We start from the raw sequence: 19,383 nt of genomic DNA on the forward strand, positions 1-19,383 counted from the left end.
GAAAAAAGAAAAAAAAAAATCATTATTGGAGCCTTCTTTTTTTTCTTTTTCTTCCTCCTTTCTTAACCCTGTAAATTTACTGCAGAGATAATACCATGAAAGGATTACATCATGCAAATCCAGCTGCCTTTTAAGTGCCAGAAACAGGGGAACCACTTAAAATAATTAGGAAATCCTTAAACAAGTGTTTGTGAAGTGCTGGCTCACAATCACATACTGTTCCTGTACGTTTACAAACTTCTGGCATACAACCAAAAAAGTTTGACCTTGAATAATTAGCGACTCACTGCTTCTTTTCCTTTCCTACTTTCCCCCACTTATGGTAATGCACAAATAGGTACTAATATTGTTCTAGTTTCTCCATTTTTTTTCCCATTGAAGGTATCCATAGTTGATGGTGGTGATGGTGCATGTGTTCATGTGCAGAAACATGACTTCATGGGTATGCGACCTGACCAGTGGTGTAGCTAGAGGGGGTGCAGGGTAGCAATTGCACCAGGCTGCAGTCTTGGGGCAACAATCTGGCTGCCCATCTGTGCAATTGCGCCCCCCTCCATGATCCCCACTTGCACCTCTTGCAAAAAGTTCCGGAAAAAATGGCACTCTTTGCAAGAGAGGCAGCAGGGATCACAGTCTCTCGCTGCTTGCTTCAGGGGCTTAGGGGGTGACCAGGGGATTTGGGGAGCAAGCAGGAGGGGACTGAGGGTGGGGGAACAAGGGGAACAAGCGACCAGAGACTTCAATCACCACTTGCACTTCTGGGGAAGGGGGAGTGGGGGGAAGGCGGCAGATTTTTTCTTTTTCATTAAACAAAAAAAACCTTGTGGGTGTGATGTCACCTGGAAGTGACATAACCTCCAGATGTGATGTGGGGGAAATCATTTTTATCTTTGCCCCAGGCTCCAGGATGCTAGCTATACCACTGGACCTGACTTTGCAGTGTGGAGCAGTCTTGCAGTGCATATGACCATGCAGAATTTGCGACTGGCCAGGTTATGTACTTGGGGAGTGCCCATGTGCCACTGGCAGGTTGATCTCTGAGTGCTTAGTACCAGTAGTGGTTTCACCTAACGTGAAATCAGAAAGCAGGTCTGAATCAGTGACAGAACCATTGTGTCCTGGACAACTGTGCCCTGGTCCTTTTCAGCCTCACCCCCCCCCCCCCGCCCAATAATGTCCCTTTCAGGAGCTATTTGCTGGTGTCTCTGTTACAACTCTTTTTTTTCTTTTTGGGGAGGGGGGAAATGTTTTTAAATGCATTGTATTTAAAGGCATATGACCACTGCTTTTCTACAGTAATAGTAGTTTCTTTTACTTATTTATACAGTAATAGGTGATCCATGAGACCAACACCTTCCACCTAAAGACCATTTCAGAACCGGTCCTGAACCTGCAGCTCAAGTCTCCTCTTGATTGACCTCCTCAAAAGGTTGACATCCACCTCTTTTGTCTGCCAGTTTTAACCTTGTCATGTAAGCATTTTAAATTCATTTAATTCACCTTTCATAAGTCAGATTCTGGACCGCTGGCTATAGAAAACCTGGTTCACCAGTGCATTGAATCACTATGCCGATTGGTGAAAAAAGTCATTTTTTCAGAATGCTATTCACTGACATAACTGTGTCCTCCCCCCACCCCCATTAAAAAAGGACATATCATATTCTTGAGTTTATGCTGAAAACATGGTTTCCGAACAGATTAGCAGACAATAAAAGCCAGATAATGGCAAAGTTCTTTCTATAGTCATGTGAAACCATTGTCTGAATCAGGAACTTTAAAAAAGCATAGCATTTATGCTGACAGCGTGGTGCTGTGAAGCCTTATAATTTCACATGTCCCATAGAGTGAGGTGCATTGATGGAAGTTTTTAAAATGGGATTTGAGTCAGGTCTATAGTATATGAAAAGATAGGTTGTAAACAATATTGTACGCATCTTGATTCAAGTTGTACTTTGAAGATTTTTTTCCAATAATATATGTTTTATAAACCTCAACATATCATCTGTTACGTTTTCAGAAGGTCTGTCTGGGGCTGGTGCCAGGGTTGTGACTAGATGTGTCCTGTCAATGGCATGGCCAAACAGGCATCAGCCCAAAGACAGCGGCCGGAGACCGCCAGCAGCAGGAGAGAGTTCAAATAAACCTTCACCCACTTTTTCCCTGCTAAGGCGATGAGGATGCTTGATCTTGGTCTCATGCTGGAAGCAAGGGCACATGAGTGCTTTCTCTGTAGGCTTTAAAAGCCCAGGTAGTACCAGTGACAATATAGAGAGAATAGAAAGCAAAGGACTCTGGGGACTCTCCAAGGAATGAAGGCACAGGGTAGTTATCATAAGAACATAAGAACAGCCCCACTGGATCATAGCCATCTAGTCCAGCTTCCTGTATCTCACAGCGGCCCACCAAATGCCCCAGGGAGCACACCAGATAACAAGAGACCTCATCCTGGTGCCCTCCCTTGCATCTGGCATTCTGACATAACCCATTTCTAAAATCAGGAGGTTGCGCATACACATCATGACTTGTATCCCATAATGGATTTTTCCTCCAGAAACTTGTCCAATCCCCTTTTAAAGGCATCCAGGCTAGACACCATCACCACATCCTGTGGCAAGGAGTTCCACAGACCGACCACACGCTGAGTAAAGAAATATTTTCTTTTCCACTGAAAGAAGATGGTTCAGGGGATGGTTTCAAAATATCCACTGAAAGAAGATAGTTCAGGGGAGAAACTTTAATCACTTCCACTTTCTTTTGGATATCTAAGGCATAGTGCTAAAAGGGACACAAACTGCTCCAGAGAGATTTGCAGCCAGCACCCACACACACCCCTGGATGATGGTGACACTTCAAGAACAATGAGTAAAGATACAGGACTGCAACTTGACATTGGAATACTGATTTCTTAGAAGGTTTTGAACAGCCTTCCAGTTCATCATCACCATCAATAATATGTGTGTGTGTGTGTGTGTGTGTGTGTGTGTGTGTGTGTGTGTGTGTATAGCATATATATAAAAGTAAATGTAGAACCAGATCAAAACCTGACAGAGTATACTGTCAGTATGGTGTCTGGAGAAGTATGAAGTATGGTGTCTGGAGAATCTTCTGGCCCTGATAATGCCTCCATTGTAGCAAGATTCTCAACAAGGACATCTTTCCTATCACTCCCCTTTGACCTGGGGCAGTCTCTGCTTTTGTTATGTGTCCTTGAAAAATCACTGTTTGCTTCAGAAGATGGCTTGTCAACATGTTGTGAGCGTGTACTGATGGAATTGTCATCCTTCAGGTTCAGCTCCCTCCCTTTCCAGGTTCAGGGAAGTTCAACTTTTGAAAAGGCTAGGTTGTTTATAAGGTTGTCTTAGGGCAGCCATTTTCAACCAGTGTGCCATGGCATATTGGTGTGCTGTGGTGAATTATGTGCTGTGGGAAATTTGAGAGACAATCATTTATTAGTAGGGCCATTGTGGGATGTGAGCCCCCCATTGGCAGCACAGTGTGCCTTGTCAATTGTCAAAAAACTGATGGTGTACCCTGAGCATTTTTTAGTCTTGTCAGTGTGCCATGAGATGAAAAAGACTGAAAATCACTGTCTTAGGGGGTAGCCCCAGGTGGTCGGTAGGAGTGGGACACACACCTCCATGAACCCATCTGACTTCACCTGCTCCTTGAAATGGGAAGGCTGACCACCTAGAAACCCCAAATATGTCACCTAGAACTCCACTTTAAGTAAGGCAAACCGCAAGGCAGAAATACAGTAGCCTACAATGTAGATGAATCACCAGTTCCGTTCTCTGCAGTAATTGGGGGTTTCTGAACAACGGAATTGGACTTGACTCAGGTTATAATGGGATAATAGCACTCAGAGCTGCTGCTGGCAAACAACCCATTCTTGCAGGCCAAACAAAAATTGAACATCATTACACCAACAGCAGGAAGGAATGCAAGGAGGCAGATATGGATTTAAAAAAAAAAAAAAAAGCTGCACCCTGCATGATTCAATTAAGTGGACGTTCTGTAGGTGTTTTGTTTTTAAGTTGGCAGTTCAGAGATTATCTACCAGCCCTTTTCAGCTACTTAAGCAAAGAGCTAGAAACCATTGTAGCAAAATAGATTTAACACTTAAATATTTTAAATATGGTAAGCTAGGAGTGATTTACTCTCAGGTGCTCCACAGGTAGGTGAGAAGCATCCCCTTCTGGTACTCAATTTTAGGATGAAAGAAAAGAATAAGATTTATAGCTCATTGGTGGAGTACCTGTTTTGAATGCAGAAAGTCCAGGTTCAATACTTAACATGTCCATATGGGAGCGGGGAAGACCCCTGTTTGAAACCCTGGAGAGATGCTGCCAGTCTGTGCTGACGAGAATGAATTGAATGGCCCAGTGTCCTAACTCGGTAAAAGGCAGCTTCATACAGTATGTTCATCAGGAGCATCTGAGGACTGGCTGGTTTGCATGCAGAAGGTTTCATCCCTGGCATCTCCAGACAGGACAGGGAAAAATCCCACTCTTAAGAGTTATGAACAATACTAATGGCTCAGTGCTTGGAACTTTCTGCTCCACTGAGCTGTCGCTCTGCTCCCTGGTCACACTCCTTCCACCAGTGATGATACTCCTCTGCAAGGCCCAATGTGAGGAGAATGCAGGGGGAAAATTGTACTTAGTCCCAGGGTCAAAAAGTGCCCTCCAAAATTTCCTGAGATCTTACATTTTCCAATCTCACCAGGGCCCATGAGAGGGGGTGCAGGTGGTACATTGTACCTGGACCCTGGTTCAAAAGGGGTCCTGGGAAGTCAAGGAGGGGAGCCAAAAATTTCCTGGGATCACAGAAAATGTTTGCATATATTGTGTGAAGACTAGTGTTCACATTTAGTGTAAGCCTACATAATTTCTATATCATCATTTGTAGAAATTATGATCAAATGGAGAAGGGAAGGGGCCCTAAAGAAACTCTGTACCCAAAAAGGGTTCCAAAAGAAATTTCTGTATTCCAAAAGAGGCCCCAAAGAAACCAAAATTCTTCTCAGAGGTCCTGCTCCTCTGGCCAGTCAGCGGTCACCATTTTTATTTTCCACAAGTCCTCTATGAATGTCCTCTATGAAAGGGGAGGTGGGAGGGAGGAATGGCAGCCACCCAACTGACCAAAGAAGTGCCTGCATCTTCGGTAAGGCCCCCATATTTCACTCCCTGGAAATCACCCAAATTGTTCCATGGCAGAAACTATTAATGATGGCACAATCTTTTGAACTTTGTCCTCTGTGTTAGATACATTTTAAAGGATGGCACTGCAAATCTCTCAGGCAAAGCTTGGTTCCACCACAGTGGTGGTGCTTACTATCATCCCTATTACATGGGCAACCCAATCCTAACCTGCGCTGGAACAGGGAGGCCAGCTGGCCTGCCCCATATTCAGAGTGGGTTAGTGCTGCCTGCGGCTCAGCCCGGGGCAAGGGACTTGCATTCCCTTTACCCTGGGTAACACCGCAGCAGCCCCAATGGGGTTACTTGGATCTGAACCACCTAAAGAGGTGGTGCAGATCCAAGCAGCCTGGAGCTGAGCCAGGTCGCCTGGGAGTGGGATAAGTGTTGGATCCTGGCCCCATCTCCTGCTCTGCCCCAGCCAGCCTATGGGCCCACCCGCCCTCACCTTACCCCAGAACACCTCCTTCCCACCATCCCCAAGCCCCTGCGCCAGCCTAACTTGGCTGGTGCGAACCTGTGAGAGGCCCGGGTCTTACCTTACATCTGTGTGTCCTGGGTCAGCTTACAGAGGCTAGCGCATAACTGTGTGCCAGCCTCCTTCCTCTCTCGGTGCACGAAGTACCTTTTGACACTTTCATGAAAACTCAAGGCCGGCACACATGACTTGCGCTGGCCCAAGTGCTGGTCAGGATTGGGTCCGGAGTCTGTTATTGATGCTTCTGCGAAAGACACCATAAGTTCTTATTTATCTGAAACATTGTCATCAGGCCCATAACCTTTAATGTTCCATTTATCCTTTAGGTTTGCTTTCTTCCCTCCCTCCAAGTTGCCTACGTATGTACAATTTCATTGATATCATTTACATTGCATCCCTCAAATTAATACTCTGATCAATCACCACTGACAACGCACCGCCTTTGTGCAAGGAGCTGTCGGACAAATGTTTCTGCTTGTGAGAAGAAAATGGTTAGCATTTGAATAGCGAACGGTGCGGGGAGGATTAATAGTCTACTTTGATGGATTATAATGTAGGGAAATTGCTCAATATTAATATGAAAATGTTTGTGAATTGGCCGCATAGTGCTGTCAATGGAGAACGAAGACCAGCGATTATGTCTCCTAGGCCTTATCGGTAAAGACTTCACTCTCACCAAAGGGTTCTACACAATAGGCAGATGAGAGGCCCAGAAAAGAGCAGCTGTAATAACCCAGCCATTCAACCACCGGTGTCACAGTGTCACGTTTTGTGCTCTTTATGTAACATTGTACATCTTTATACATTAACATATCTGAATATGGATTTGTAATAAAAGAGGCAAGGATGAAATGGTTGTGAAGGTAATTTTATTTTGATAATGTTTGGGCTCCCCTCCAAGGCTGGCATTTGGATGATGAACCAGGCTTGGATTTAATAAACATTTTATGTCAGCGTGCACAATTTCTGCATGGCCAGCACCAATGGTCCCAGGTATCGCTTGATGTTCCTTTATATATTTTACGGTGCACATTTAAAAGATCAGAAGTTTGACACTCAAGGCTGTTCTGGAAGCTTCCAGATCAAACCAGAGTCTCATCTAGGGCAGTGGTTCTCAAACTGCTAGCACCGGGACCCACTTTTGACATTCAAGGCCATTCTGGAAGCTTCCAGATCAAATCAGAGTCTCATCTAGGGCAGTGGTTCTCAAACTTCTAGCACTGGGACTCACTTTTGACATTCAAGCCATTCTGGAAGCTTCCAGATCAAACCAAAGTTTCATCTAGGGCAGTGGTTTTCAAACATTTAGCACTGGGACCCACTTTTTAGAATGAGAATCTGTCAGGGCCCACCGGAAGTGATATCATGACCAGAAGTTGCATCATCAAGTAGGAAGATTTTTAACAATCCTAGTCTGCAGTCCTTCCCACACTTACGCATGAGTAAATCCCATTTACTATCATTGTTTAAAGCATTTACATAGTAGCCTGTTCAAAGTACAGATCTGTAACACTGGGCATAAAGTCTAAAAGAATAAAATAATGAAATGAATAGGAACCTTTCTGAAATTGGTTCGCGACCCACCTAGTGGGTCCCGACCTGCAGTTTGAGAAACACTGATCTCAGGGACAACATCTGGCTCACACAATGGTCAACTGGATGACTTCAGGAAGCCTGTAAACAAACCATGAAAGCAATAGCCCCCTCTCAGCTTTGCTACTCAACAGCTGGCATTTAGTAGTTAGCTGCCTTGGAACATGGAAGTTCTATTTAACTGTCACAGTAAGAAGACCTCTGCTGGAATTGAGCCCAGAGGGGTCTTTCCCAGTCCTGCCTGAGACACCAGGGATCAATCCTAGGGCACTTTGAACATTCTCTATGACTGAATTATAATCCCATCTCCAAACAAATAATCCCTGAGGCTCTAGGAACTCAAACCCCTGAAATTGCGTGATCGCTCATAGGTAGATAGGACTTCAGTTATCAATAAATCTGTGGTCCAAGGTGCACTTACCTGAAAGTAAGCTTAACTAAACACAGAGGGACTTCCAAGGAAACATGACTAGGACATCACATTTATTTCTTTCCCATTCATCCTGACTGTATTTTGCTGCATTGTGTAAATAGGATTTACACAACCTTGATTATACTGGTGGGATAGAAAATAAATATAAAAGAAAATAGTATAATATAGTATATTAAAGATACTGGAGTGCGGGGGGGGGCAGAAAGATTTGATGAGAAGGGCACAAAACAATATAGGGAGAAATTCCACCTTGAAGAATGGTGTGTTTTTAAAAGGTAGATGAACACTGCGTGTTGATACACCATTTTATTTGTTACTTGCATACAATACAGTTAATGATTTAATTTTCTATCAGGCAGGACAATTATTTACCATGACACTGCAACATCCTTGAGAGCAAAACGGTGTCATTTCAGGTGTTCTGTGCTGTTCGGTCATGCAAAGAATTCTTATCAAATATTTTAATGAGAAGAGGAGGATGACAGTCCAGATTAAAAAGTCAAGGTGACCTTTCACTGTGCAAGACAGTACCCTCTGATCATCTTCACATTTTCCTTTAAGGTTGTCACTTCTCTCTTGAAAAGTCACTCTATACATGGAAGTGTGCTTGTGATAACATTATTGGATTCCTGAGACCTTTTGTGTGTCTGTGTGTGTGTGGAGGGGAGGGCTTCTAATTCAAAATTAAGCTCACTCCTCGATATATTTTAAAATATCCTCACATGTTTTGGATCTAAAACTGGTGGGCCTCGCAAGGTTATTGGAAAATGTCAAATGCACAGTGTGGGATGGAAAGACACATTACAAAGAAAAATAATAATATTTTGGGCAAAGATTAGTAGCACCCTAGAAAATTATGATATTCTGTCTATAATAATTCATTTTTAATTTGCTATATTTGGGATACACAGGGGACCTCAGCTCCCCTGTAACTCATTTCCATCATAAAGTCTTTGCACAGAACTGGAACCATTAAGAGCTGGGGTTCCAGTGCAGGAGGGAGAGGAGATGTGATGATTGAACTCCACTTGTTCCCTTCTATGTGTCAAACATGTATCATTGCATCATCGCTGTCCACATCCCATCCCAGTCACCATAAGGTATCATCTTTTTCAGAACACCACCCCTGCTAAATTTATCATGCCTCCTACAAACAAGAAATGAAGTTAGGTCAAGTGTGTTACAGCCCAATCCTGAGCTGTCCAGCATGTGGGGCTACAGCCGTGCCGAAAATGGTTACAGTCGCATCCAGCATGCTCCAGGCAACCGCCAACTCCTCCTTGGGAGAAGGGGACTTTTATACCCTTCCCCTGGGTAAAGCAAGTAGCCCCACAAGGGGGCTACTCAATTCTACATCAACCCGAAGGTCAGTGTAGAATGAAGAGCCTCTGGCCAGCCCTACACGGAGGCTCTGGATCCTGTCCCCCTCCTTCCCCACTCCCTCCCCCTGGAAAGCCTCCTTCCCGCCCTCTCCCCGCCTTCCCTCCACCTCCCCCTGCCCCAGAACATCTCCTGACCACCTTCTCCCACACCCCCACCTACCTCTCTGCTGCTTGGCGGTCCTTGCAACTGCCGAACGGCGAAGCTCCAGTGATCCGCCAGCACTAGCCCAGCACCAGCCAGCACTGGGCTAGCACCGGCAGAACACTGGTGCTAGGGCCCACGAATGTGCCTTACAGCACGTTTACAACAGTGCATGCTGACAGTGAGCTGGCACACACTCCATGCGACTGGGCCTTTTAAATCTCTCTCTCTTTCTCTCTCTCTCTGTACCCAATTGTTACCTGAACATGCTCATTCCTGACCACTGTGAAATCTGACAACATCAGTCCCTTGTGTTGCAGAAAAATAACCTAAAATGGAAATCACTTTGCACATTTTAAAACAATGTGTTGCTTGACCTTTTCCTGAAAAAAAGATGGTTCTGTGAACAAAAGGAGCTTCAAGAATTTACAAATGTCCTTCTTTCTACTCAATACGCTTTAGGGCTGCTACAGGGCACACATTTTGTTTGGAAGTGGGCACTTCACAGTGCTGTTTTTAGCATTATATCGTGTGTATTTAGCAAAGTAGAACTGAAACATGAGGGAAATGTGTGTGTGTGGGGGGGGGAGGCCCAAGAAAGCAGGCCTCCGCCCTCTTGTCTTGGTGTTTCATTTGCAGCGTATTATAATCAGAAGAGGGCATGGTTTTTACGTTGATGAAGTGTCAGATTTGTATGGGGGAATCTGTTGAAAGGACAAAAAATACACTGCCCCAAATGCATCACTTAGCATTCAAGTGCCTAGTTGAAAAAGTCTGCCACACAGACAGCTTCCAATTCATTTATGTTATCCCATTGCTATAGTTAGATGCAGCCTTTCAGACAGTTTACAAAAAACAGCTTACTTCGTCGTCGTCATCAAAACGGTCAATACACTAGATAGAGGTGTTTACGAGAGTCTAAAGCAGAGGTGTCAAACATAAGGCCCAGGGGTCAGTTGAGAGCCCCGAAAGCTCTTTATCTGCCCCGTGATAATTAGGCTATCTCAGCACTGCCCTTTCAGCAGCTCAGCTTCTCCCAAGGCTCTGGGAAGGAGAGATGGAAGGAGAAGGCAACAGGGTAAGGGGCAGATCAAGAGGGATGAGAGGAGATGCTTCTGAGGTGCTGGGAAAACTCAGTTATCATGTGGGCCGCCATTTCAACTGTGTCCCATCTGCTGAGACATCACTTTGCAGACCACCTCTCAGCTGCTGAGCTTGGAGTGATGCCTCAGCAGGAACAGTGCTGCTGAAAAGGTGGCCACAGTCTCCCATTTCTCGAAAATACGATCAAGATTTGCATATTTTCTCTTTTGTCATTTGTAGCTGATAAGTTCCTACTTGAGAACAAAGTGCTTATTCCTGGCCATCATCTGCTTACTGGCATCATTTCCTGCTTAATGATTTCACTTCTGGCCCTCAGCAGGTGCCATGAATGCTATTTGGCCTGCTGTATGAAATGGGTTTGACAACTCTGGTCAAACCAGAGGTGCAGTTCAAGTCTGGTTGATATCTAAGATGCTGGCCCATAGAAGTAGCTGCTCCATCAATCTGCAAAGTCATCTAGTCTCTGGTGGTTGGTGGCATCATCGTTCAGGGTTCCAGGCTCCTCCCTCTGGATGACAGAAGGATCTGCTAATGGTTCCAGAGGCTGGAATTGGAATGAGGAATGAGGCTGCTTTGGGAAGAGCTGGAGGATGGGTGCCCCAGAGCCCGCCGTCTCTCCCATCCCTACTGCACTTCACCAGTTTGTTTTGAAGAAGCATTGCAGAGGAAAGGGGAACAAGGCATTCTGGGACTGTGCGGCCACCACCACTTCCTCCATATGCACCCAACCACTTCTTCAAAACAGACTGGGTGGCAGGGGCGTGTGGTGAGCTGAGGCGGGGGAGGCAGACCTTACCCTGTCAAAGAGCCACAGTCTCCTCTGTGATGACACACACACTACACCCACTTTCTGACTTGTGTGTTCCAATTTCTTTGTGTCCAATCACAGGGGAAGCTGCAGCTCTTTTCCATGGACTATAATGGGGCGGATCGTTCCCCCACCTCCCCTCACCGCATGTCCTCAGTATGTTCTGCCCACCCCGTTCTGGAAAAAAAAAAATGACTGGAAAGGCCAGGAGGAGGCAACCTCTGCAGCAGCAAAGACAAGGCTCAGAAGGTGTGGAAGGGGCGGAATGTAGATGCTGCTTCACCTTGGGCCAGGCCTGCTTGACCTACCTGTGAGATAGAATCAGAGAGGGGCAATTTCAGCATCATCTGAGTTCCAGGAAGTGTGTGGTAGTATACTCCAGGTCGTTGGACACAAAGTATACACTCAACCTCCTGCTTTAGCCCCATGCCTAGCAGAAGGTCATGAGTCACCCGACAGACCATAACTCGTGGACACCAGCAATGCCATCCTGTGCTGCAGAACTGTGGACCTGCCTATGTGTGGAAGAATTCGACAACGTAAACCACCACCCCCCTGAATCAGCACATCTGAGCCGTACAAAAACACTCGTGCATTACAGACATTCCCTATGACAACACAGAGGAGGGTGCTGTCACTCTGAAGTCGGCAACCACTGCTATTTCCAAATACATTCTTCAAAAGGCCATTGTATCATTCCCTGGATCTCGCCGTACTTTGCACTGCTTTCTCCCCGAGGGAGTATGAATGAATGGAAGGTGATTCCCTTCCAGATGCCTCTGCAATATGGTAACGTTCGCTTATCTTCCTTTGAGTGAGCTGTCAGAGATCAGGCCTTCTGCTTGAGTGGTTCCATATAGCTCTTACACGAAGAGTTAATGGCGGTCAGAATCCCTTTCTACACCAAACTCTTCCCTACACCCTTCAGTGCTCCGGCGCCATACAAGATGTCTGAGTGCTTGGTGACCCTTTTGTATCCGGAGTTGTTTTTATCTGCTAGAAAATTGTTGCTTCCCATCAGTTTTGGAGGAGGTGAAGGGTGTTTTTGGGCTGTATGCTGGTCTACCTGCATCAAAAGGCAGCTCATCCATTAAGAGCAGAATAGATAACTTAAATGAAAGGATGATAGTTGCTGTTCATTTACACATACATTTGTAGGCCACTTTTCCTCCCACAAGGCCTGCAAAGCGACTAACAATTAAAATAAACAACAACAAAAAAATTGCAGGAATAGAATCACAGCGTAATAATAGCATATATCAGTGATTTTCAACCACTATGCTGATTTTCAACACTATGGTGTGCCACGAATGGTCCGCAGGTGTGACGCAGGAGTTTGGGGGAGGGTCATTTATTAGCCGGGCTTTGGGGTAATGCAGATGGGAAGACTGTCTGAAAAAGAGCATCTTGCCCATGGCCACCTCATGGAATCAGGGCAGAGGAAAGGTTTGAATGGGGAAAGTTCCGATTCACAGGTCAGTCCCTAAGCTGCTGGTTGGCAACCTTCAGTCTTGAAAGACTATGGTGCAAGCCTTCAGCACCCGGTATTCCCAAGCAGTCTCCCATCCAAGTACTAACCAGGCCTGACCCTGCTTAGCTTTCGAGATCAGACGAGATCGGGCGTGTGCAGGGTAACAGTAAGCTGCTATGCTTCACTAATGTCTTAATGAAAAGAATACAGGAAGGAAGGTACGAGAGATGAGTAAATAGTGGAGCTCAGGCCGAATGCTGGATGGAATAAAGCCATCCGGCTTGGTAAAGGTTTGGTGAAAGGCCTACTGAGTGAGCAGTGGTGTCACTGTGGAGGTGTGGCTGGTGTGGGATGCACCGGGTGAGAACTTCAATGAGGTGTATGTGTGTGTCTGACACCACACTGTCCAAGCCTTCATTTGGTAATTTTCAGCCCTTTCTGAGCTCAGCCACCTCACACTCTTGCAGATGATCACATTTTTGCCACTCACTGGTGAAAACAAGAAGCAACTGGAAAGGGTTGAAGGTTGCTGAACGGAGGTGGGCTTTTACATTTAAACCGATGTGAAAGCCTGGAAGGTTGGGAGAGATGTGATTCCATCATTGTGTTCTCCTGAACTTCCGGAACACCGAGCTTCTCCAGATAAACACCCACTGTAGGAATGCTTCTGAGTGCGAGGGCCACATGAACCTCCAGGAAGAGTGAGCCGCATAACCAAGACAAAAGGGTCCGATCTCATGCTACTGTCACCTAGAAGTGGTGAGACATAGAGCATGCCTGGAGTGACGGCAATGGACAGAGCACTAGTGCTCATGGTTGATTTGTAAAAGGTTTGTCCATAGCTATGCCTTCTGGCCTGGAAACATCACCTCTAAATTCTAGATCTGTCAGAGCTGGCTGTAGTTGTTCATTGGTATGGAAAAAGCATATCCCATAAGTTCAGTGACCCTTTTTAATATTATACCATAAGTCTCAGGGTGGAGTTTCATCAGTGAATGCAGGTTCAGGGTCTACTGCCAGGGTCTACAGCAACATCTGGTTGCATGGTGAGCAATAGTTAGCTTTAGATCATCACCTTGCCTCCAAAAGTGCCATCTGAAAGAAGGACCACTGGTGAGCGCACTCATCTCACTTTCACTTCTGATGCACAAGATTTGCAGGTTATTGCTTTAGTCCAAAAATCCCCAAGTCCTGTTTGACTAGAAGAATCAATGGGATGAAACAAATGTGTTCACCCCCATGTGAAATGAAACTATTTTCAGCTTTCTTATTTACTCTCTATATCTCCATTGCTGAAATCAAAATGAATATTTAGGTGAATTCTTTTTCTGTCTTTCCATTTTAGGCCTGGTTCAGGTGCAACAACAAGTCATGGTATTAAGACTGGCCCAAGCCTTGGACTCACACTCATCCTCTTCCCCTTAAAAAATTAGGGAGAAGATTTAAAGTTTTAAACCAGTTTCCTGTTTAAACTTGCAGCAACTGTTACCCTGCACATGCCTGATCTCATCTGATCTCAGAAGCTAAGCAGGGTCAGGCCTGGTTAGTACTTGGATGGGAGACCACGTAGGAATACCGGGTGCTGTACGCTTCTACCATAGTCTTTCGAGACTGAAGGTTGCCAACCATTTTGAAGCTTGTACAAACCATCATTAGTTAATCAGAATATCAAATTAGGATCTGATCGTGGTTTATTACTATGCCAGAAACAGGCTTTAATGTTCTCTCCCTTCCTTTTCATGATGTTAGAGGGTTCAGATTGTCCTGTAGAGTGCGCTTATTGTCACACTGCTGTTACTGCATTTATAAATATGTCTAATTTCAATCCATCACCTGCCACCTTTTCATCAGGGCCCAAGGGTATTTCATGCGCTAACAATGGCTTTTGTGCCTCAGCTTTGGCTTCTGAGTCCATTTTAAATTGAAGTCTGTGTGCATCGTGTTTATAGTCTTCTGCCTCTGGTTTCAGAAGTGTAAGGAAAAAGGAGAGAGAGAGAGAGAGAGAGAGAGAGGTGAACAAAACTTGATCTGTATGGAGTTGAAAAGTCTTTCCTGCCTCCGTCCGACAGCATGAGAAATAGGGCTGACTAACTAGGTCCACTTTCAGAAGGGGAGGGGGAAAGAGTACCCAAGAAGGTCAGTGAGAAATGGGAGCCTATTCATTTTCTGCTCCCTGGGTGATATTCAATAACTCTTTTTGGCCTTTATACTGTAGAGTATAGGCTCATTTGCTCAATTTGGGTTGACAGGAGAGAGTTTTGTCAGAACATAGCCCGGGTTTTAAATAAGGGCGGCTTTCAAAGTCCATAGGAAACAGCCTTTATCTTAGCAACAGGAGGGCATGGAAATGCAAGGGCTCCTGGCAGCCACAGTATAAATCTTGTGTATGTGTGTGTGTGTGTGTGTGTAAATATATATATATATATATATATATATATATATATATATATATATATATATATTTAGAGGATCCAGGGGCCTGACCCAGACCGTGTGGAAGGAATGCTTGGCTTTCCCTTTGACGGTCTGATTTCCTGCTTCACATTTCGAGAGCTTGTCTGGGCTCAGCGCTGAAGAGAGTTGACATCAATTACATGAAAGGACACCGACCCTGCCTCCGAGAAAGTCAGCTCCAAAAAAATATGCATTGTTCAAGGATGGGAAGAGAGCTCCCCAAAGTATCTGTTTTCTTTTCCATACTTTGGAGGATTCAGTTGTTTCCAAAACACCCTTCGTTTTCCACCCCCACCGTTCAAGCCCTGCTGGGGTGTCTTTTGCACTCAACTCTTTAGAAGTTTAGAGGTTGCCTCTTAAAATTAATGCTCTATCTCCAGTCTCCCAAGGTTAGAAGCCTTGTCTTTCATTCTCAGAGCCTCCTCCCATCTCATGGCTAAGTAAGCTGTTTTAAAGCCATTGGAGAGCTAAACAAACAAGCCCAGGGATGGTGTTGTTGTAGGTACTTTTTTGCTTTTTGAAAGAAAAACTCCTTTAAGTCAAAAAGTGCTTAATATGCTTCAGCTTTCTCCAACAGCCACCCCCTGCCGCCATCACCCTCTCCCCTCCAGCTTTCAGCCCCTGCAATATGAATTGCCTTTGGATAGTTAAGAAAATAAATAATAAAGCTGACAGAGCAATCGCAGGGAGAAAAGCACAGCTACTGCGTGGGTAACACACGCACGCAGCTGTTACATCTTCTGTGTCAATAATCCTTGTATTAAACAGTCGTTAAGCACACGGTGACATGATAGATCATAATAGCTCAGTGTAAACCTATCATGTAAATCTGCATTAAGGGCTCTTCTTGGGGTGTGGGAAAACACAGACATTCTGGGCCAATAGACTGAGCCCGGAGAGGAACATAGATCTGAAGGACAATTGGAGGTTTGGGACATTCACAGCAGGGTGTTGGTTTGTTTCAGAATTTATACCCTGCCTTTCTTTGGCAAAACATTCTTAATGGGCCTACGATGAACAAAGAAATCGAAATCAATTAAAGAAAGCACAAGGATAAAATATGTTACAACATCACACACCCACCCACACCAGCAGTAGAAACAGTGTCATTTCTACACAAGAAAAACTTAACAGACATCAACTTAAAACATTATCAGTACCTTCACTACTTACATGGGGCTGCCCTTGAAGACTATCTGGAGGTTAGTGCAGAATGAAGTTACCCACATAGTCCTGGGGGGCTTGGCAATTTGACTAAGCGTGTCCGTTGCTTCTCTGGCTACAGTGGCTGCTGATCTTATTCTGCAGCCAGTTCAGGATGCTGGTTTTGACTTTCTCCAATACAAGCCCACCTATTCATGATGGGTGTTTACTGTCAGAGATCATCATGGTCGAAGGCCTATGCCGATCAGCAGAACTGTCTACCCAGTGATTTTTAACTGCTGTACCACGGCACATCGGTGTGCCATGAAAGGTCTGCAGGTGTGCCATGGGAGTTTAAAGCACAGCAGTTGAAATAGCTGAAAATCTCTTCCAGGTTCTGCAGCTCTGTTTCCAGGGTCACTGTATGTAGGAACAAATCTGTCCCTCCATCATCTCTGCCTACAGCACCTGCCTTAGAGGCAGAGCCACAGAATCTGAAATCCTGGAAGCTGGATGTGACATCACAAGTGGCAAGGACCATAGAGATGACCATAGAGGTCAGTGAGAAGAAAAACATTGAAAATTGCTGGTGTAGCCTGTTGAAGGTTCAGAGTCCTGAACTGTCAACAACCATGGCAGCGAGAGCATTCAGTGTGCCATCGGGGTGTGGGTGGGAGCAACCAGGGCAGGGCTTTCTCCTAGGCCCAAACTGGTCCTGGCAAAGCTTATGAGCAGGGAGATAGGTGGTTGTTTGTGTATGTGTTCCTCCACTTACTCAAGTCATACAGGTGATGATTGAGAACTAGGTCTTCTCAGTGGTGACTGCCAAGCTCTGAAACATTTTCTCCAGGTGAGGATCTCTGTCGATGAAGGGGCTGAAAATCTCTATTGCACACTCCCAATGCCATCACAAAATTGCAAGGCCCAAGGAGGATGGGGAGCCATGAGGAGAAGGGGGGGAACCATGACTTTTTTTTTTCTTGAAACCACTGCAAACTCATTTAAATATGCTGTGTCAATTAGAAAGGTTTGAATCCTTGATCAGCCCTGAAGCTCATCTCAACAAGTGATTTCATAGAATCATAGAGTTGGAAGGTCCACACAAGGTCATCTAGTCCAACCCCTTGCCTGTTGCAGGAAATCCTTCTAAAGCATCTCCAGCAGGTACCCATGAAGCCTCTGCTTGAAGATCCCCAACAAGGTAGACTCTACATCCTCCCTTGTCAATCTGTTCCGGGCCAAACCCCTGACCATCAGGAATTTCTTCCTGATGTCCAATCAGAATCTCCTCTCTTGCAGTGTGCACCCATTGAATCTAGGTCAATTTTCTTCTATTTTGTAGTTCACTTATTCCCCCGGGTTGGAGCAATGGATGAAGGAAAGGAAAAGTCATTCTTTCTTCAACAGTGATAGAATCCAGCATGGATTTGGTTTGAACATATGAAGCTGCCTTTGAGATAGGCCCCTGGTCAAAGGAGCTGACTGACAGCGGTTCTTCAGAATTTCAGGTTGGTGGGGGGTGCTTTCCCAGGGGTACAAAGAGATGCTGCAAGAATTAAACTTGGGACTATCACTTTTGGCATTCAAAGCACGTCTTTCGAGTCTAATCTTTGAATCACAGCCTCTAACAAATACAGCGAACAAATATAAAGAGAAAACAAGTTTGCTATACAAACATTAAAACCACCACTAGATAGAAATGTATGTGAATCACACACTGCAGAACCAAGGAGCAAAGAAAATGGTTTCAAGATGTCTACAGGATGGTACCTACATCCGTGAAAAATTCACAGGATATATAAAACAAACAACAGCAAATTGTTGGTTCTCTGATAATGATAAGGGCAATTTCATCCATATGTTCTAGACTGAGAGTGTGGGATATATACCATGGGATGAGCAAACCATTCACTGCCCCAAAATTCCAAGGATGTTATTATTGAAATAATGCAAAGTAGGTTGTACCTGTTGAATAGTACTAAATAATCAGTACCAGAGTTACAGCACAACCCTTGGCATGCCTATTCAGAAAGAAGCTCCATTGAGTTCAATGGGATTTACTCCCAGATAAGTGCGTATTAGAGTGCAGCCTTCCTTATTTGAATCATTATAAGAGCCTCCTGAAATGGGTGGCTATTAAAATTCTTGGAGATTATGACTTGAAACCAAAGCCTCTTTAGGCAGAGCACCTGTCTTCTAATTCAGACTATTAGTCTGTCTACCTTAGCCTACGGCAGGGGTTGGCAACCTTTTCAGCAAAGGGACCAGATGTTTGGTGATGATGGCATCATGTAATTGTTGAACATCCAGGTTGTTGAACTCCTGTGCAGAGCTCGGCTTGAGAGTCAGAGCCTCCCACCCAATTTGCTGCATGCCAGACAAAGCATAGTGGAGATGCCTGCCAAGGCTTTGGAAGTCCCCATGTGGCACAAGGACTCAGTGAGCCTGGGCAGGCAGTTCTGTCATTCCCTGTCCAGCATGCAGCAAATTGGGCAAGAGGCTTTGCCTCCCAAGCTGAGCTCCCAGGCCAAGCTCCAAAGCAGAATGACATTGGGTGGCAGGCTGGATCCAGCCTGTGGGCCATACGTTGCTGACCCACAGTCAACAGTGACTGTGGTGTTTCCTTCCAAACAGTGGGGTGGAGGGGGGGGAATATGACTTTTGCAAGCCTTCTTAGAGATACCAGGGATTCTACCTGAAGCCTCTGCAACTAAAGAGACAGTGGAAGGCTGTTCTGTGAGAAAAAGGGACCTCAAAGTCAGAGAGAGACTCCTGCTTGTAGAAAACCTTGTACAGGTTATGTCTCATGACCCTTTCCTAGCACAATGGAGATGACCTGTTATGGCCTGAATTGGCCTTGTTTTACATACTGAAACAGAATCCGTGACACTTTGTGAATCTTCATGGAGACAAGTCAGAATGTTCTCTGCTAATCTGCACAAGGGTTTGGGGAAAAGCACAAAGTCATTTTCTCCTTCTTCACACTGTTATTTGGACCCAAGCCTAGGAAACTTGTTAAATTAACTGCTGTAATGAGAGTAAAAGAAAAAGAAACCAAGACATTAACCAAGCATGACCAGTAGTTCCAATGCATTGTAAAAGAACTGGAATTGAACAGTAGGTTCTTATTGTGACCTCATTTGTGGCAATCTGATGCATGTTTACTTAGGGGTAAAG

The 19,383-nt window shown here is 45.0% G+C and overlaps 2 pseudogenes; one reads left to right on the top strand and one right to left on the bottom strand.

Annotated features, from left to right (window-relative positions):
• Positions 1–12,667: 12,667 nt before the first annotated feature.
• LOC136660870 (5S ribosomal RNA) lies at positions 12,668–12,781 on the bottom strand (annotated as a pseudogene).
• A 1,299-nt stretch (positions 12,782–14,080) lies between these two features.
• LOC136660815 (5S ribosomal RNA) lies at positions 14,081–14,200 on the top strand (annotated as a pseudogene).
• The last annotated feature ends 5,183 nt before the right edge of the window (positions 14,201–19,383 follow it).

Source organism: Tiliqua scincoides, chromosome 9 (genome assembly GCF_035046505.1).
Source record: "Tiliqua scincoides isolate rTilSci1 chromosome 9, rTilSci1.hap2, whole genome shotgun sequence".
In the NCBI taxonomy this organism is placed as follows: Eukaryota; Metazoa; Chordata; class Lepidosauria; order Squamata; family Scincidae; genus Tiliqua; species Tiliqua scincoides.